The following is a 21,614-nucleotide window of genomic DNA, read 5'->3' as shown; positions in this document are numbered from 1 at the left end:
GCCATCTTTGATTTCAGATTTTCCAGATTCAAGGTCCTGCTCTTTGTGCTAACTATGCATGGTTTATATTTACAAGATAGATACAATGTAAATTAGAGGGAATCTCAGAGAAAAGTTCTTGGAAGGCAGAAGGAGCAGGAATAGAAAAGATGGGATTTGAGCCAAATCTAGGAAGCCAAGTAGAACTGAGGAAGGAGAGCATTGAAAGCTTGCGCCTCAGCCAGTGGAAAGGCATAGAGTAGGAAGATAGAATATCATGTTCAAAGAAGGAATGAAGGATTGATTTATTACATATCTATTATTGTATGTACGAAGCACTTTACAAAGATCATTTCATTTGATTTTCACAGGAAGTAATGTGCCACAGTTCTCTTTTATTGTTCTGACTCAGTTTCCCTCAATTATTCTGCCTCAGTTTCCCCAATTGTTATGACTCAATCCCCTTAGTTGCAAACCCCACTCTGGTTCATGAAGACTGATATAACTCAGGGCTATTTGCTCTAAGGTTATTGTCAAAGTGTAAACTCAAAAATCTAATTCTGTCTCTTAGATACTTTCTTAACTCCCAGTTTGTTAGAATTTATGGTCCTACCCCCGACTCTTGTCAGAACCAAATTGATGGTTCTTGCTTGGAGATTCCTGCTCATCAGAGTTTGGACTCTACCCCCCTGCCTTTGTTTAGTTACTGTGAATAAATACGTCATTGAGAACTCCCATTGGCTGCTAGATGCTGGATTCTTGGAAAGGATAGTCTCATTCAGTTCGGGGACCAAACCATGGATCCATTTGGTCCCAGTAAATCTCTTCCTTTAAGTAAATTATTAAATACTCTCTAATTTCTATCTTGCCTCAGTTTCTTTGGCATTACAGTAGGTGTTATTAACCCTATTTTACACTTGAAAAACTAAAGCAAACAGAAATTAAGCATCTTGTCTAGTGTCACACACAGGTGGTGTTTGAGGCTACTTTTGAACTCAGATCTTCCTGACTTTGTTGTTCAGCAATTTCAGTTGTGTCCAACTCTTTGTGACACTGTGGTGGTTTTATTGATAGAGATATTGAAATGGTTTGCCATTTTCTTCTTCAACTCTTTATGTAGATGAAGAACTGAGGTAAAAAGGATTAAGTGACTTGCCTAGGTTCATACAGCTAGTAAGTATTTGAAGCTAGATTTGATCATGAAAAGAAGAGTATTCCTGAATTTAGGTTTAATAGTTTAGGCATAATATCCATTATGCCACTTAAGTGTCTAATTTGCTTTAAATGTCAGAGGATTTTATATTTAATCCTGAAAGTAATATAAGCCATTGATAATGTTGAATAATAAAGTTACTGGTCAGGTCTGTGCTTTCAGAAAATCACTTTGATAGCTAACTGGAAGATGGACCTAGTGTTAAGGCAGGGAGAACAGTTAAAAGGCTATCTCAGTAAGCTTGAGTATGAAGTGATAGGGGATTATACTATATAGTAGTTGTGTGAGTGAAGAGAAGGAGGTATATAGAAGATAGGTTTAAGAAGATAGAATTGACAAGATTTGATAATAGATTGGATGTCTAGGATGAGAAAGACATCAAGATTGTTAATCTGGGCAATTGGAAGGTTAGTGATTCCTTTGACATTAATAGAGAAAATTCAAAAAAGACTAATAATAAAGATAATACATTCAGTTTAAAATATATTAACTTTGAGATGTATATGGGACATCCAGTTCAAGATGTTTGATAGGCAAGATGTTTGATGATGCAAGATCTCAGAATTATCAGCATAGAGATGATAATGAATCCATGAAAGTTCAACAAGCTTAGTAGTGTAAAGATTAGAAGAGGGGGCAGGGAAAATTCTTAAGAGAATGATACCCATGATTAGTGGGAATGACCTAGAAGAAGATCCAGAAAGGATAACTGAGAAAGAGAATTCAGCTAAGTTTTAGAAGAACCAATTTAATATCAGTGTTACTAACAGCTTAGAGAAAAGAGCAGTCAGGAGAAGTAGATAGTGTCAAGGTTTCAAGGAGATCAAAAAGGATGAGGATTGAGAAGAGGTCATTAGATTTGGCAATCAAGAAATCACTGCTAACTTTGGATGGAGCAATTTCAATTGAAAAAAAGAATTGGAAGCCAGATTCCATAGGGTGAAAAGAAGTAAAGTCAAAGAGGTTAACTGAGAAGGGAAGGAAAAATACAGAATGATAGCTGAAAGATAGGGTAGGATCAAGTAGGGGTTTTTTAAGAATTGAGGAAACCTGTGTGCATTTGTAGACCATGTGAAGGAGCTAGGAGAGGACAATGTGAAAGGGATTCGGGATGAAGAAAAGAAGCTCTTTAATTTTGGCCTCAAAATTTTCATTAAAATATGAAGTGAGGTGTGGTGTTCAACTTCAAAAGTTAGAGCAATGTTGTCTTGGGAGGAGGGGAAAGAGAAAAATTTGGACACAAAGTTTTTTAAAGGTGAATGTTAAAAACTGTCTTTGCATGTATTTGGACAAATAAAATGCTATTAAATTTTTTTTAAATAGTTGGAGCAAAAGATGTCATGGGAGGTTTGACTGAGGAAAATATGGCACAATGTAGATGCTAAGATGAGGAGAGATGGTGTTTGTCCTTCACTCTCAAAGAGAACCATATCAGCAGGGAGGTGATTCTAAGACATGCAAGTGAATTGGATTGAAGTGCAGGAGAACTATGCAAAGTCACCAGCCTCACTCCCTCCTCCTGAGCCCTCTAGGCCATGACAAGATACAGATAAGGACAACTAGGGATGGCCCTCTAATGGGGCTAGGAAAGTAATAGGGAGTTAGGGAGTTATAGTGGGGCCCAGTTGAGATTAGTTAGTACAAATTTGTAGTGGACCCCAAGCAATTCATTTTTGTGGTATCTTTGAGTTTTAAGTATTATGTGAATAGGAGTAAATGAAGTAAATAGTGGAAAAGTATGATCACTAATAGGATGGAACAGAGATTTAAGAGTAGTAGATAACTTAGGGTTGAATGGACTAAAGGATCAGTCCGGCTATATACACTTATTAATACCTGCTGTGTATAAGCACTTACATTGTTCTAGGCACTGGAAATAAAAATACACAGATTAAACAATCTATTCACATTGATTTTACATTCTAATGGGGGAGACAAGTACATATAAAATTTAAGTACACTATAAATATTAAGTTAATAACTAAATATATATAATATATGAATTTATAAATATTACAAATATTTAAAAATTAAGCAAAAGTTAATTTGGGGGAAAGGGCACTAGCAATGGAGAGGTTTAGAAAAGTTTTCCTGTATAAGATATTGCTTTGGCTTAGAGCGATTCTGTGAGGCAGAGATAAGAAAGAAGTATATTTCAGGCATGAAGAATCAGGTCTATTTGGCTAGATTGCAGTGTTCAGAAGGAAGAGTAATATCCAGTGAGGTCAAAAAGTTGGTTGGGGGGCTGTTATATGACTTTAAAAGCTAAACAGAAAAGTTTTTATGTTTTATCCTAGAAGCAGTAGAAAACCACTGGAGTTGCTTGAATTGGGGGAGGATGAGATGTTGAAATGGAGTAAAGAAGTGGTTATATGGGAATTGAGTAGATTAAGTAATTAGAAAATTAGGGTATTTGAGGATGTGTGTACTGTGAAGTTCTTCAGATTGAGAAGAATTAAGGTAGAGAAAAAGACTCTGAAGTAGGTACTGACTTCATTGAGAAAGGTAGGGAGGATAGTTTGGGCATCAGTAACAACTACAAAATCTGGATTGGATAAAAAAAATTGGACTGAAAGATTTCTGAAGAAAGAGAGAATGCCATATGGTGGGAGTAGAGAATCTGGAATGGGAGTGAGAAGCAAAGAATATTCACACTCCACCACTATAGCAGTTGAGTCAGAGTATGAATGAAGTGCAGTCTTGACTAAAAAGAATGCCTGGGGGAATAGTGTCATTGAGGGCAGAAAGGATTTAGGGAATTACAGAAGATAAAAGGTGAGTTATAGAAAAAAAAAGCATCCCAGAAGGCATGGTGGAAGAGGTGGGTAGATTTGGAATGGAACTTTGAGAAAGTGAGAACTGAAAGATGAAGGAACGGACACCTGAGGTTAGTAATGAAAGGGTTTGGTCAGCCTCTGTGGGGTTCAGTGTCACAGAGAATAGTAGAAAGAAATGAAAGTATGCTAACTTTTGGGGAATAAATTCAGGCAGTGCAGTAGTAACGACCACTTATGAAGGCAGATAATCATATGAATGATGATTAGAAGGTTCAAGATTGAGGACTTGTGTTAATATAGTCCCAACCTGCCCTGTTACTGTGACTTGTGGCAAACTTGGTTTTATCTTAGGAGGTTTTTTTGGTGGGTGTGTGTGTGTGTGTGTGTGTGTGTGTGTGTGTGTGTGTGTGTGTGTGTGTGTGCCTCTGGAAAACCTACTAGTGAGTAGGAGGCAGTTTGTCTCCTTAAAGAAAGCCAGAAAAGCAAGGCTTGGCTACATTGTGCCTTCAGGCTGGTCTAGATGTCTAATTCAATTTATTTAATTGGATTTTGTTGAATGGGAAGCAAGCCTGGCTAATGTTTATGGAACAATGAGTAATTACTAACATACATTATTCATGTAGAAAAATAGAGCTGGAAATGAGGGGGTCAGATTGTGGAAGGCCTTTTTCAAGGTGCAGGAGTTGGGACTTTGATTTATCCCATTAAAGGTTTCTGATCAGGGAAACGAAATAATCAGAACTGTGTATATGGGAGATTATTTAATGAGAAAATAATAAGGCCCTCAGGTGAGAATAATACAAATTACAATAGAATCCAATCTTTTTGCGTAGTTTTCTGCTCATAAAGTGCTAAGATTAGTAATTGTGAAAATATTTATAGATTTGCACATGTTTAACATACATTGGATTACTTGCCATCCAAAGGAAGGGGAGGAGGGAAGGGAGGGAGAAAAAAAAATTGGAACACTTGTAAGAAATGACTAGCAGGATGAATACAGAGAGGCTTGGAAAGACTTACATGAACTGATGCTGAGTGAAATGAGCTGAACTAAGAGATCATTATACGCTTGAACAACAATAGTGTATGAGGATGTATTCTGATGGAAGTGGTTATCTTCAACAAAGAGATCTAATTCAGTTCCATTTGATCAATGATGGACAGATAGCTACACCCAGGGAAGGAACACTGGGAAATGAGTGTGAACTGTTTGCATTTTTGTTTTTCTTCTCAGGTTATTTTTACCTTCTGAATCCAGTTCTTGTGCAATAAGAGAACTGTACGGTTCTGCACACATATATTGTATCTAGGATATACTATAACATGTATAAGACTGCCTGCCATCTAGGGGAGGGAGTGGAGGGAGGCAAGGGAAAAAGTCTGAACAGAAGGGAGTGCAAGGGATAATGTTGTAAAAAATTACCCCTGCATATGTTCTGTCAATAAAAAGTTATAATAATATTGGAACACAAGATTTTGCAAGGGCAAATGTTGAAAACTATGCATATATTTTGTAAATAAAAAGGCTTTTTAAAAAAAGTATGTTATGATAGTAATATAGCTAAGGGTCTTAGACCAAAGTACTACCAGCAATTTTTCAAGAAGACCTAATACTGTCCAAACACCATTTTTGGTGACTCTACTAAAGTAATTTTGTGGAGCTGCTGCTCTCAGAATGAAAGCATATATATACATTGCATTTGCTTTTATTAGTTGTTCTTAGCATTTATTCACTTATGGGCACAATTACAGATGTATTAATTATTGCTTTATAGTTACTCCTGATAGTGCTTTTGCTCTGAAGCACTTAAATATGATGAAAAGAAAAATGATTTTTGTCATTATGCCCCACAGTTTGTAATAGGAAACATGGACAGAAGTATAGATGTGGGTGTGATGGAAAGAAACGTTAATTTGGAATTAGAATACTTGAACTTGAGTTCCAGAACGATCATTAACTAATTGACTTTTGGGGAAATAACTTCCCCACTCTGAACCTAAATAACCTTTCTAAGGTTCCTTGTAGTTCTAAATCTATGATTTCTGGCCGCATGATACCTAAAGTTTCTTTTAGTTTTAATATTTTATGATTCTATGGTACTGAAAATCTTTAAAAAGAGAGAGTCAGCTGGCCTAAATGATTTAGATTAGGTTCTGATCCAAATTTTGTGATATCACATGGTGTCTCCAATTAACTCAAGGGGTATTATGAAAGGCTTCAAACTGAAATTAATAAACTTTAATTCAAAGAGTATACGCCTGGGCTTCTATCCTGCTTCTTGTCTTCTACCTGTGTGGCCTTAGGCAATTCATTCAAACACCCTAGGACCAAATTTCCTCAATTGAAAAAAAAAAAAAAAAAAAATTGGACTAGATGGTCTTTGAATCCTCTTAATTGTCTATAAAAGTCAAATTATCAGATTCCTTAACAAACTACCAGAATATAAAAATATTCGAAAATCACTGACTGAAACACAGATAGATGATCTCCCCCAACCCTTTCCTGTCTGCATTGTTCCTCATTCCCCCAATATTATGCTTGTATGAAATCATTACAGTTAGAATTATAGAATCTTGAATTATAGAATCCTTGGGGGAAAGAAATCTTAGTGATGATTTGGTCCAATTTTATTTTCTGAACTTTAAATTTTTAGTTAAAAGAATTTTTTTTTCCTTCTTCCCTCTCCACTCTAATATATTTCTCATTGTACACCCTGAGAATATTACCTATTTGTCAGGAACTGGGTAACATGCTTCTTCATAAGTGTCCTCTAGAATTGTGGTTAGTCATTATGTTCATCAAAGCCCTGAAGTCTTTCAAAATTGTTTGTCTTTATAATGTTGTTATTGTATAGGTTGTTCTCCTGATCCTGCTTCTTTCACTCTGTATCAGTTCATATCAATCTTTGGCAAGTTTCGCGGAAACCCTCCCTTTTTTCATTTCATCAGAGTAAATATTCCATTACATTCATACACCATTTTGTTTAGCCATTCCCCAATAGATGGATACTTCCCTTAGTTTCCAATTAATTTGCCACCACAACCATTTCTGCTATAAATATCTTTTGTACATAGGAGTCCTTTTTTCTTTCATTTCTACAGAGTATATTCTTAGTTTAGTAACTTATTGAACATAGTTCCAGATTATGTTCTAGAATGGCTAGACCATTTTTATTTATTTATTTTTTAAAATTTACAGTTTTTTAATTTTTTTTTTTTGTTTATTCTTTGCCATGTAGTTTTGATTATTAGAATATGGTCAGAAAACTAAAGGAAAAATAGTAATCTTGTAATAAAAACATTGTTGGTTCATGTTTAAAATGAGTTTAAGAAAGCAGTTTGTGAGAGCAGAGCAAATGTCATTTTTTTAAAAAATTATGGCTTTTTATTTTCAAAATACATACATGGATAATTTTTGATATTCACCCCTACAAAAACCCTGTGTTCTAATTTTTTCCCTTCCTTTCCCCCAATGGGCAAGTGATCCAATATATGTTAAATATGTACAATTCCTCTATACATATTTCCACAAATATCATGCTGCACAAGCAAAAACAGATCCAAAAGGGAAAAAAATGAGAAAAAACAAAATGCAAGCAAACAACAACAAAAAGAGTGAAAATACTATGTTATGGTCCACATTCAGTTCCCACTGAACTCTCTCTGGGTGCTGATGGCTCTCTTCATCATAAGACCATTGGAACTGCTTTGTATCACCTTATTGTTGATGAGAGCCACATCCATCAGAATTTGATCATCGTATAATCTTGCTGTTGCTGTGTATAATGATCTTCTGGTTCTGCTCATTTCACTTAGCATCAGTTCATGTAAGTCTCTTCAAATCTCTCTGAAATCATCCTGCTTATAATTTTTTATATAATGATAATATTCCATAACATTCATATACCATAACTTTGTTCAAACCATTCTCCAATTGATGGGCATCCACTCAGTTTCCAGTTTTTTGACACTATAAAAAAGAGCTGCCACAAACATTTTTGTACATGTGGGTCCCTTTCCCTCCTTTATGATTTCTTTAGGATACAAGCCCAGTAAAAACACTGTTGGATCAAAGGGTATGAACAATTTGATAGCCCTTTGGGCATAGTTCCAAATTGCTCTTCAGAATGATTGGATCAGTTCACAACTCTACTAACAATGTATTAGTGTCCCTATTTTCCCACCTCTCCTCCAACATTCATCCTTATCTTTTCCTGTCATTTTAGCTAATCTGAGAGGTATATAGTGGTACCTCAGAGTTGTCTTAATTTGAATTTCTCTGATTAGTAATGATTTTAGAGCACCTTTTCATATGATTAGAAATGGTTTTAATTTCTTCATCTGAAAATTGCCTGTTCATATCCTTTGACTGTTTATCAATTGAAGAATGACTTGAATTCTTATAAATTTGAATTAGTTCTCTATATATTTTAGAAATGAGGTCTTTATCAGAACCCTTGAAAATAAACATTTTTTCCAGTTTATTTTGTCTGCATTGGTTTTGTACAAAACCTTTTTAACTTGATATAATCAAAATTATTCATTTTGCATTCAATAATGTAAAAGCTCTTCTTTAGCCATAAATTTCTTCCTTCTGTACAGATCTTAGAAATAAACTTTCCTTTGTTCTTCTGATTTGCTTATAATATCACTATATCAAAATCATTAACCCATTTCAATCTTATCTTGATATATGGTGTTAGGTGTGAGTCAATGCCTAGTTTCTGCTGTACTAATTTCCAATTTTCCCAGCCATTTTTGTCAAATAATGAGTTCTTATCCCAAAAGCTGGGGTCTTTGGGTTTGTCAAACACTACATTACTATAGTCATTGACTATTTTGTCCTGTGAACCTAACCTATTCCACTGATTGACTACTCTGTTTTCTTAGCCAAATGGTTTTGATGACTACTGCTTTGTAATATAGTTTTAGGTCTGACATAGCTAGGCTACCTTCATTTGCATTTTGTTTCATTAATTCCCTTGAAATTCTTGACCTTTTATTTTTCCATATGAATTTTGTTATTATTTTTTCTAGCTCTGTGAAATAATTTCTTGAGAGTTTGATTGGTATGGGACTGAATAAGTAAATTAATTTAGATAGTTTTGGGCTAGATCATTTTCCAGTGTATAGTACACTGATGAGCCTGTTTTCCTAAAGCCCTTACAATACTTGTCATTTTACTTTTTGTCAGTTTTTCTGATGGGTAGGAGATATAACCTTGCAAAATTTTTTAAATTTTCGTTTTTCTTATTTTTAGTGATTAGATTACTAGGTGGAGTATTGGAGTATAGAGGGCCGGGAGTCAGGAATACCTGAGTTCAAATCTAGCCTCAAATAGGTACTGTTTGTGTGACCCTGAGCAAGTCTCTTTACTTGTTTGTCTCCATTTTCTCATCTGTAAAATGGGAATATAATATATACCTTATATCCCAGGATTGCTCTGAGGATCAAATTAGATAAAAGTGCCTGGCAAGTAGTAAGCAATATTAGTGATAATGATGATGAAAATTGTTTTCATATGAATATTGAAAGTTTGAATTTTTTTTTTCTTAGAAAACTGCTTGTTCATATTCTTTGGCCATTTAATCAGTTAGGAAGTAATCCTTATATTTATAAATTTGAATCTTTAAAATTAATGTAAGCAGGATTAAAATAACTTGCATAATAACAATGTTGAAAAGACAAACAAAACACTTAAGAATTGATTAGTATAATGACCAACCATCATTTCAGAGAACCCATGATGAAACATCCTACCTACCAAACAAAACAAAGATCTTATGGGTATATCTAAATAAATCTTAGCAAGATACAGACTAAGATTTATTTAGATATACCCATTTCAAGAATTTGCTTTAATTGACTTTTGCATATATATGTGTTTTGTTTTTCTTTCTTTCTTTTTTTTTTTTTTTTTTTAAATGAAGAATGGAGTTGGGAAGCAGACAAAATAGATTTAGAATGAGATTCTTATTAGGAAAATCTGCTGGCAAGATTTTTTTTTTCCCCATTTGCCCTTCCAATTTTAGCTGCATTAGTTTTGTTTGTGCAAATTTAAAAAAAAAAAAAAAAAATTCCAGTCAAAGTTTTAAGATTTTTCCCCTTTTATTTGATCATGAACTCTTCTCTTTTCTATAGATTTGAAAGATAATTTCTGTTTTGCACCCTTAGTCAGTCATGTAATTCCTTTTTTAAAATTATTTTTTATTTTGATAGCAGCTTTTATTTTCAAAATATAAATCTTGTGTTCCAAATTTTCCTCCCTCCCTTCCCCCTATCTTCCTGTTCCTAGACAGCAAGTAATCCAATATAGATTAAACATGTATAATTCTTCTAACCCTATTTCCACAGTTAGCATGCTGCTCAAGAAAAATAAGATCGAAGAGGGAAAAAAAAAAGAGAGGAAAAAAAAAGTAAGCAAACCAACAAAAAAGTTTATTATATTATGTTGTGACCCACACTCAGTTTTCACAGTCTTCTCTCTAGATGCAAATGGCTCTTTCCATTACAAGTCTATTAGGATTGGCCTGAAAGTAATATAATTCTTTAAACAGATATTATTTTGCAGGTGGGAAAACCAAAAAGAAAATAACCTTAATGAAGTTAACCAATTAGATAGGACAAAAAACCCACAGATTTTCTAATTTCCAATCAGGTATTCTTTTCATTATTCCATGTTACCCTCACTTCATTTCCTCTTTCTTCCCTTCTTTATTTTTAAAAGCATTCTCTGACCTTCCCAAGCATAAAAACCTCTACCTTTTATTCTTCTCAGTCACCTAAGAGAGGAAATGGAAAAGTTATTCAAATTAAACAAGTTGACTCTGAAATAAAACACATTCCTTGCTTATCATCTTGATGGAGAAACCAGGCCTGAGAACATATAATGATGCTATAAATTAGAATGTGATAATTATGATTATCTCGTTAATTATAAAGAAAAAGGCCACAATATTATTAGAAATTCTAGGAAAGAAAAATTGCAAGGGGGAGATTTCTTTTAGCCCAGATAATCAGACAAGATTTCATAGAATAGATCTCTAAGGAATGGAAGAATTTCAGGGTCAAATTATATTCTTTTATTGCCAACTGAATTAAAAAACAAACAAACAAAAAAACACCTCTTTGATAGTTAAAGAAACCATTATTCTAAAAAGAAAAGTGTCAATCTAAACATAATCTATTAATTTTTTTCACTAGTCATACAGATAGTTCATAAATGAATGAATGAATCAGTATTAATCACTTGACTATGTGCTAAGTACTGGGGATAGAAATAGCTAGACACCCCTTGTTCTCCTGGAACTCATGCTTTATTCAGGAGAAAAAATACATAATAGAAAGTTAAGCTTTAGGGCAGATGGAAAAGCCTGAAAGTCTTTGAGTTACTTACATAATCAAGATGATAAAGCCTGGGGACTGTAGGGCTTAGAAGGAAAGGCAGATGGAAAATGTTAGGCTACAGCAGAGCAAATAGTATCCCTCTTGTCAAAAGAACCCTATTAGGGTATTCAACTACTGGAGAAGATAAAGAGGTAGGATGTCCCTGGTTGTGGCACTCTTCCTGCCTTGCCATCCTCGGTGTGTATTAACCTTTTCAGTAATGCATTTGACCTTTATTTTACTGGTTCATTCCAAAAGTATTTACTAAAGTCTTAGGTATAGTGCCTTTAGGAGAAATAAAAGTTCCAAAGACTTATTCTTGTACTCCAGGAGTTTATAGTTTAGGAGGGAATATTAAACATAGACACCTATAATCATAATACTAAGAAGGAGGAACAATAAGAAAAATACAAAGTATTGTGAAAATTTAGAGCAGGGAAACATTTCTTTCTAGAGGGAACTAGGAAGGCTTCATTGAGGAGATGGTCTTTGAACTGGGCCTTGAGAATCATTGGTAAAAAATAGATCAAGGAAAGCTTATGTGGGAGATCATTTACACACAAGAAATCATAGAATGAAGAATAGCAAGTAGTTCAGGTTAGCTGGTATATTTGGGGGTGGAAGAGGAGAGAGACAGACAGACAGAGACAGAGAGACTGTGTGAGTATGGGACAAGTGGAAGAGAAGTGTAGAAGAGCAAATTTAGGATTAAAGCATGGAAGACTTTGAATGCCAACCTAAGAAGTCTGGACTTAGAAAATATCAACTCTTGATACTTCCTCTCTGACTTTGGGCAAAGATTTAACCTTTCTAGGCTTTATTTTTCTCATTTGTAAAGCATAAGAATAGAATTATATGATTTCTTGGTCACTTTCAGCTCTTATCTCTTATATTCCTCATTTATTTAATAGACAGTGAAGAGTCATAGAAGGTTTTTGAATAAGAGAGTTTGAATAAGATTAGGATAGGGGCTATATTTGTTCTTTGCCTATCCCATCAACATAAATCTTTATATGTGTGTAGGGCTGCCTTACTGGGTTAAAATTTTGATTTGTTTATTTTAGAAAGTGAAGTTAGCAGTTTAACTGAGAATGCAGATAACAAGTATTTCTCCTGCTTTTTCTCCAATGTGGCCCAATTCTTTCTGGAAGATGATGTAAAAACAGTAAGCAACTAACAACTTACTGAATCCCTTAAGAGACTTAACTGAGCTAAAGTTGAGTCAACCCAAAACAGGCCTCTGGGTTTAAAATCCTTCTTCCATGGTACTTAATACATAAAGAGCTAATGGAGGGGCAGCTAGGTGGCACAGTGGATAGAGCACCAGCCTTGAATTCAGGAGGACCTGAGTTCAAATTTGGTCTCAGACACTTAATACTTCCTAGCTGTGTGACCCTGGGCAAGTCACTTAACCCCAGGCGGGGGGCAGGGGGGGGGAGAAGAATATATATGAAACAAAATACAACCTAGTGTTTCTAAGAACTCAAATCCTATATTAGGCCTGAGTCCTGAGAGCACCTCTGAAAATTTCAGAGTGATTTTAAAAATTATTTCTTATAAACTTTATGCAAAACTGAGCCATTTTTATTTATTCTTTCTCTTTTCTTCCCAGCAGTAGTGTCCTCCATTTATGAAACCTTGTGACCATATTATAATTTCAAGAGTCAATTGAGATCCCTCTGTGAAGCCTTCCTAAATAAAAGAAGCTCAAGTAGAAGAAAGTAAACCCGAGTTTAGTGGAGGTTATACCAATCATTTGCTTTTGGTCTTTGGGCAGGTACTTAAAAAAACAAAAAAAAACCAGCCTCTTCATCTGCAGCATAAAAAGATTGGATTGTGTGTCTTAGTTTTTATTGCTTTTTAAAAAATCTTTTGGGGTTGTTTAATTTTTGTAATCTTCTGCTTAATCTTGTAGTCAAGTGAAACTAGGCTTCACAATCACTTTTCTAATTTTCATAACAGATTACAATACAATTTAAGCTCCACAACAGCTAATTGAGTGCTTTATACACAGTAGATGATCATCAGGTATTTGGTAATTTTTTTTCTATACCTGGGAACTTCTGTGGATTGTATTTCTGCGTTAGTGTATCTTTATTTCTAAGCATTTGTTTGCTTCTTTTTAATACGTATTTATTAATCATGTTGGGAGAAAAATCAGAGCAAAAGGGAAAAAATATATGTCAATTTCATTGCTTCTGTGATATTGTTGTAGTTTTCTAGTTTCAATTCCCAACTCTTAATAGAAGATTCAATGAAGGGTTACATAAAGAGTTTTACCTGCATCTTTCAAAGGTGTAGAAAGATGGAAAGATTAAAAAAAAAAAAAAATAGAAAAAAGAAGTGAACATGGCATGTGTTGATTTACATTCAGTCTCCTTGTTTTTTTTTTTTTTTTGTTGTTGTTTTTTTGTTTTTTCTGGATGCAGATGGCATTTTTTGTCCAAAGTCTTTAGGGATTGGATCACTGAACCATTGAGAACCAACTCTTTCATAGTTGATCATTGCACATTCTTGTTGTTATTGTGTACAATGTATTTCTGGTTCTGCTTGTTTCACTCAGTTTTCAGTTTGTGTAAATATTTCCAGGACTTTTTAAAGAACAATTATATTCTATTACCTTCATATCCCACAACTTATTCAGCCATTCCCCAATTGATGGACATCTACTCGTTTTCCAAATCTTTGCTACCACAAAAAGGCTGCTATAAACATTCTTAGTGCATCCTACTTTAAAGAATCCCTAGAGTGAGAGAACTGTGACTGCCTCTGCCATTATGATGAGAATTATACTAAGTACATAGTTTTCCTTTCACAGTATGTGAAAAGTAGGAAGTTCTCTGTGACATTTAATGCAAATGGAGTACACCTTAGAAAGATGCAGATAAAGCTCTTTTCACAGATGTCTTTATGTAGCCCTTCATTGAATCTCCTATTAAGAGTTTAGTATTGAAACTAGAAAGCTATAACAGTATCACAGAAGCATTGAAACTGACTTAATTTGCATTTAATATCTGCTCATTAATCATATGTATGTATGTTCAAGATTTCATATATGTATATGTTACTTGCTGGTCACTTGGTGATGAAATTTTTTTTGGCCATGGCAACCTACCAAACAAAGAAAAATGAAAAACTGCCCTCAGTCCTTTGTAACTCTCTTTCATTTTTTCTATTACGATGTCAGACTGGTAGGAAAGAGGTCAGAAGTTATTAAGAATCGCAGTTTAAAATTATCAAAAAACTTTAACATGCCTGTTTATATAAATGAGAGACCTTTACTTAGTGGCTAGTGGACTGGTAGAGAAAGGAGCTTGACATTCTTGCTATAAATTAAGCTGGAACAAAGTTTTAACCAAGTGGAAGGATGTCTCACAAATACCCTTTGGAGAGGTAAATTATATGCTCCCAAACTACAAGAAACATTATTTTATAGACCATTGCTTTATCATGTATTACAGTACTAAAAATAAGCATTTTCTAAAAGAGAATTGTGAAAATAACTTCAGTTTATGGTTGGTAAGGATAAAATGATTTTTAAAAATAAATAAAAATTCAATGAAGAACTTGCTAAAATATTCTTGTTGACCTTGACACAAAAGTGAAAAAGAGATGAAAAAGTAGAGAAATGATATCATTCAGAAGAAAGAAATGAGAGAGGCCAAAGACTTTTAGATCATACAAAAGCCTCATGTTCTATATTATAAAAATAAAAATAAAATTAGTAAGCATGAACATAGCATGCACTAAATAACATTAAAAATAAAATTGACTACATTTTGATAGACAACACTGAGTTTATCCCTAAATTGGCTGTATTTGGACAGTTATACTACCAGCTTATCAGATCTAAGATCAGAATTTATGATAAAGTAGAAGAAAAAATAATAATGAGAAAAGGATTTGGTAAATAAGATTTAGCCTAGAATTATTTAAGTTGTTAAAAATAAAAAAATGAGAAATAGACACAGAAGCATTATCAGTACTAATTATAATAATTTCATCCAGAAATTACAATGAAAATTAATTGCTTCGACAATGAAATCAAAAGATCCCCAAAAGTGACATGATCACCAAACATTTGACTAGCTTGCCAATGGAAAAGAGATGACCACCAGAAACAGTAATGGATAAGAAAGTAAACTCATTCTATAAAATCTCACAAGAAAGAGTCAAGATATCCAACTAAGCAAATCATCCCAAAGGACATTCAAGGATTAAAATGTAGAAAGTATTGGGAAGAAACAATTTGCAAGAAAACAGTTTTCATGAAGAGAGCCATCACATCACCATATCATCTAAGTATATGTTTATAGAACCATTACATCACAGAGTAGATACTTAGCCTTAAGTACTCTGCTGTTCTGGATTCAAGTACACCTTTTCAGAGTTACATTTCTCTGCATCTTGCAGCCTTCTACATTTAAAATTTTTTTTTTCAGTGAAATAATTTTTTAAAAACCTTGAGATCCATCCTCTATAGAATTCTCAAGCAGTCTTACCTCATTGTCATGTCCCTGAGATTAAATTTTCTCTATAAAATCTACTTATGGCCCATCCCATGGTTGCTATCTTCCTTGGAGTCAGTCTGCCATGGCACTCTGCCTCATGGTGTCTTTCCCCATGCTATGGAACAGGGCAAGGGAAGGTGAAACTACTTGAGACTCATACAGAGGGTGGATCTCAGGGGTTTGACATAACTTGGATTTCAAACTGGACTACCTCCTCAGAGGATAGGACCATGAAACTAAATTGATCTCTTATCAGAGTCTTCTCCCTGCTTGCCTAAGAAATCAGTTCTTTAGTTTCTCTCTGTCCAACACCATTCAGGACCTCATCATTCCCCACTCTTTTAATTTATTAAAGAAATCTTTTGAAAAGTGGGCTGGGGGTCCCTAAACAGAAGGTGGTCTAACAGATCAGTGCTGAAATTTTAGGGCCAAATCCTAGGTTACTTATTGAGTGGTGTCCAGAAACTGGGAATGAAACACAATGGTCTATGGGGTTGGAGTATTACAGGAATGAACTGAAGTCAAAGTTTGGTGATAATTGTAAAATAATTTTTAACAATCATTTTTCATATTTTTGAGTTTCAAATTCTCTCCTTCCATTCTACCCAATCCCTTGAGAAAGCAAACAGTTTGATGTCAATTATACATGTGAAGTAAAAAAAAAAGAAAAAAATTCCATATTAGACATGTTGAAAAGAAAAACACAGACAAAAAAAAGCAAGCAAGCAAAAGAAGAGCTCCAATCTGCATTCAGAGTTCATGATTTATCTTTCAGGAAACAGATAACATTTTTTATCATGGGTCTGTCTTGGATCATTGTTATTACATCCTTACAATACTGTTGTTACTATGTACATTGTTCTCCTGGTTCTGCTCATTTCATCTTACATCAGTTATTTTGTGTCTTACCAGATTTTTTTTTTTCTGAAACCATACTACTCAGCATTTCTTTCTTTCTTTTTAATAGATAATTATTTATTTATTTTTATCTAGAGTAATTCAAAGAGACCATCTGTTAAAATATATACAGGTTCTGTTCTTTGTGAAGGAAGTACCCATCATAATAAAAACAGAAATCGCTGAAATAAAGATCAGGAGTTATCAACTCCTTTTGAGTTTGCAATACACTGAAAACTCTGCTGTTTTTCACATGGATTTTTATCTAGCTGCCATTTCCTAGCATATACTTATGTAATGAAAATTTGAAGAAAACAAGTCTAGGACTTTGTTTTTATTAAATACACTATTTGATCTCATTCTAACTTAAGATCTTTTTTTTCTATCTCAAATATGCTATCCATTAACTATCCCTCTAAGTTTCATATTACTCATGTTTTATATATATATATATATATATATATGGAGAGAGAGAGAGAGAGAGAGAGCGCCGCATCTATGCCTTCATTCAAGTCACTAATTACAATGTGGAATAGAACAGAATTATGTTACAGTTTTATAAGTGGAAGGGCCACCCTCCTTTGCTCATAATTTTTTTGTTTGTTTGCTTTTTGCTGAGGCAATTGGGGTTAAGTGACTTGCCCAGGGTCACTCAACTAGGAAGTGTTAAGTGTCTGAAGTCAAATTTGAACTCAGGTTCTCCTGACTTAGGGCTGGTGATCTATCCATTGTGCCACCTACCTGCCCCTTCTCATCATTTCTTAATGTACAATAGTATTCTATCACATTCATATACCACAACTTGTTCAAATATTTCACAGTTTAATTTCCAATTTTTTGCATCAAAAAAAGAATTGCTATAAATATTTTTGTACAAGTGGGTTCTGTTTTTGATCTCTTTGCTAAACAGACCTGCTATGTCAAAGGATATGCTGTTTTATAATCCTTTGGACCTCGTTTCAAATTGATCTCCAAAATGCTTAGACTATCAACCAGTGCATTAGTGCCTTTTCCATATCCTTTCTAGCATTTGTCATTTTTTTTCTGTCATGTTAATCAAACTTATAGGTGTGAGATGGTATCTCAGAGTTGTTTTAATTTGCATTTCTGTAATCAATAATGATATAGAACATTTTTGCATGTGACTTGATAGCTTTGATTTATTCTACCTGTTCTTATCCTTTGAACATTTATTTATCAACTGGGGAGTGGCTCTTATTTCTGTAAGAAATTTTTGACTCAGTTCTCTACATATTTGAGAAATGCAGAATTTTGCTGTAAAATTTCCCCCAGCATCTTGTTTTCCTTCTATTTTTGCCTGCATTCTTTTTGTTTATGTAAAAACTTTTTAATTTTCATGTAATCAGAATTATCTATTTTATTTCCTGTGATTCTCTCTGTCTCTTGTTCATTCATAAACTCTTCCTTTATCCATAAACCCAAAAGTACATTTTTCCATGTTCCACTAATTTACTCATGATATCCTTTGTGTCTAAATCATTTATCCATTTTGAGCTTATCTTGGTATTGTGTAAGGTATTGATCTATGCCTCATTTCTGCCAATCTTTTTTCTACTTTGCAAGAAAACATTTTAACAATTTTTTTTTCATCAAGAACAGTGAAACTTTAGACTTTAATGTCACATTCCTTGAAATGTTTTCAGAGGAGGAAGAAATGGTACTAAAAAGGAAAATAATTGGATTGGAAAAAGTATATAGAAAGGAGGTCTGTGCTAGAAGCAAAACAGTTGTAAGGGTATTGAGCCCCTGATATCTGAGCTGCTATATTGAAGGAAAGAAAGATACCAAACCCTGGGGGGGGGGGGGGGGGGGAACTCTCAAACTTTGTTAATACTACCAAAAACTTCCCTAGAGAACTCCACCAATATAGAAACTTTATGAAAAATTAACCGAAGATATCTTTGATGTGGGTATTAGGGAACCATTAGGCTTTAGTAAGTAATATTTAATTGTACACTACATATTCACCACCTCACAATTGACTAAAAGATATAGAGAATGTAAGATTTTGTACTTTTTGTTCATTAGTTATTCAGAAACACCGGACTATTTAAAAAAAAACAAACTGCATTTTACAAACTGTATTCCAGTACATATATCAGTATCACTCAGTATACCTTGGAAGATGTAGTAACAGGAATAACCATATTTATTAACCTTCTGTTAATAAGCATCATACAAAACATAAACCTGAGAGAGACATACTTATTCAGTACAGAATCCAAGTGTAGGAAGAATTTCCTATGGATGCTGAAATGCTCCAGAAGTTCCTGTGTGCAAATGATATTGTATTGATTGCCTCTCATTTCCTAAAACCTTGCAGAGGCTCCTGTAAGAGATCTATAATATTTCAAAGGATTTTGGTCCATCTATCCATTTGGGAAGGATCAAAGAGATGAAGAACATCTCTGATCTAAATTTCAACTTGCATCTTAATGGATGTCCTATAGAGCTTTTCAACTCTGTGGGAATGGGAGAAGTAATGGGTATGGGTATATGTGGGTGTGAGTATGAGAGTTGGTGTATCAGCAGCAATGATTTGGACCCAGGCTTCAGTACATACTGTAAAGTTCAAGGAAAGCTAAAAAAAGGTGAATCATTATGGGCCTTGGAGGCACTTTAATACAGATGAGTTTTGAGTTGGCCTTTGGAGGATGACTAGGATGTGGATGGTAAATAAAGACACAGGGGGCCTTCTGAGCCAGCAGTGTCAACTGTGTCTTTGATGACAGTAAGGAGCTATACCTGAGTAGAGGGGACTGTTTATGGTCTGTTTAATTGAAAATGATAGTTATTACTTACATTTATATAGGTTCTTAAAGTTAGAACTATTTTCTTCATAATAATTCTAAGGTAGATAATACAAATGTTATTTTCATATTACAGATGAGAAAACTGAGATTCACAGAAATTAAGTGATTTGCCCAGGGTCACCCAGTTGGTAAGTATCCAAATTAGACCTAAAATTAAATCTTCAAGATTGTATACACTCTATTTTAAATTACTTTAGGTAAATTGAGTCCAGCTTGAATGTGAGATTGAAGAATTTTGATTTGACATGAGATAGTTGTACCCAAAGTTTGGTCAATGCTATATTGGATGTATTAGGGCAAGGAGAAACTGGAGGTAAAGGAATCAGTTAGGAATTTTTGATAATAGCATCGTTCAAAATAAAAAGAGCTTTAAAATATTTTCTGTGCCTTTCTGCCTCTGTATGTTTGCCTTCACAATTCTGTATGCATGTAGTATCCTCTTTCCCTACTTTCATCTGTTGATTTTAATTTCCTATCCATCCTTTAAAATCTAACTCCAATACTACCTGCTTTATGCATATTTCCTTGACCCTAAGATTATAATGACCCCCAACCTAGTCTTTCATTTTACATAGTTTATGTTCTCTAATGCACTTAAATTCTTTTGTATTTATCTTTGTTATATTATATTGTATTATCTTTTTTTTTATATCTCCATTAGACTATGTACTACATATTACCAAGATCCTGCTTTGGTACTATCTGGGTTAAAGTCCCTAATTTGCCACTTACTAGTTTTACATACACATGTCTAAGTCCAGATTTCCGCATTTGCAAAGTAGGAAAAATAATATTTGTCTTATCTTTCTTATGTTAGTCAGTCCATGGTGGTTGGATTGGGGTGGGGAAGATAGGAAGACCAGGCATAATAGGTGTCTGAATCTGGCCCTATCTGAATTATTTTACACCATATAGTCTTTGCTATAAGAAGGCAAGTATATTCTCAAACATCTTCTTTCAGGCCAAACTTAGTCTTTATAATTTGATAGCATTCAGCTTTTGATTGTTTAGTTGTTTTTCCATTTATATTTTTTCACAGTTCTGTTAATTTTCTTTTAGTTCATCTATTTCTACCTGTGCTTATCTGAGTTCATGATATTCATCTTTTCTTATATCACAGTGATATTCCATTATTTATTTGGCCCTTTCCAAGTCAATACTCAATTGCTTTGTTTTCAGTTCATTGCTATTATAAGAAATGCTTCTGTGAATATTTTGGGACTTATCTTTTTAGCATTGACTTTCTTGGAATATTTGCCCAGCAGATATACCTGTGTCAGAGGTTCTAATCATTTTCTTTAAAAAATTACAAATTAATTTCCAGGATAGTTAGACAAATTCATACAATATAATAAGACAAATTCATATAATTCAACACTGTATTAATGTACCTATCTTTCCACAGATCTTCCTGCATGAACTATTCATAGGTTTCTCACTTTTGTTAGTTTTTTGAGAGTGTTTTGGAACAATATGTTCATAATAATTTGTAATTTTTTGAGAATTGTTTTCCATATCTTTTGATATGAAATAATTTCACTGGGGAATGACTTTTGGTCTTATTATTTGTGTTCCTTTTATCTTGATTATCAGACCCTTAATAGAGATTTTTATTACAAAAGCTTTTTCTCAGTTGACTGCTTATTTTCTCAACTGTCTGTTAATTTTGTTCATGTAAAATCTTTTCAGTTTCATGTGATTTTTATATTTTTAAAATTACTACTATCCCTTATTTGGTTAAGAATTCTCCCTCTGGTCTGTAGGTATAAAAATAGTACCTGATCTTGCTCTCTTTTGATTTTTTTAATGATATGTATGACAAGAGAAGGAAAGGGGATAAAAAGAATAAGCATTTATTAAGTGCCTACTATGCTCTAGGCCCTTTGCTAAGTACTTTGTGGATAATATTTCATTTAATCCTCATAGCAATCCTGTAAGGTAGGTACTATTATGATCCTCCAGGTATACATATATTGTATTTAACATATACTTTAACATATTTAACTTGTATTGGTCT

At 33.7% G+C, this 21,614-nt stretch overlaps 1 protein-coding gene across 21 annotated transcripts in view; it reads left to right on the top strand.

Moving 5' to 3' along the window:
• The window catches only part of SCMH1 (Scm polycomb group protein homolog 1), a 162,367-nt gene that overhangs the window by 6,389 nt on the left and 134,364 nt on the right, over positions 1 to 21,614 (top strand). For all 21 annotated transcript variants that reach the window (XR_012488523.1, XM_074305449.1, XM_074305438.1 and 18 more), the window contains one exon: positions 19,671 to 19,725. The gene's annotated coding sequence lies outside the window, so the exon portion shown is untranslated. The remainder of the gene's footprint in view (positions 1 to 19,670; positions 19,726 to 21,614) is intronic.

This window comes from Sminthopsis crassicaudata, chromosome 3 (assembly GCF_048593235.1).
Source record: "Sminthopsis crassicaudata isolate SCR6 chromosome 3, ASM4859323v1, whole genome shotgun sequence".
Classification (NCBI taxonomy): Eukaryota; Metazoa; Chordata; class Mammalia; order Dasyuromorphia; family Dasyuridae; genus Sminthopsis; species Sminthopsis crassicaudata.
This window is presented reverse-complemented; position numbering and strand designations above follow the sequence as displayed.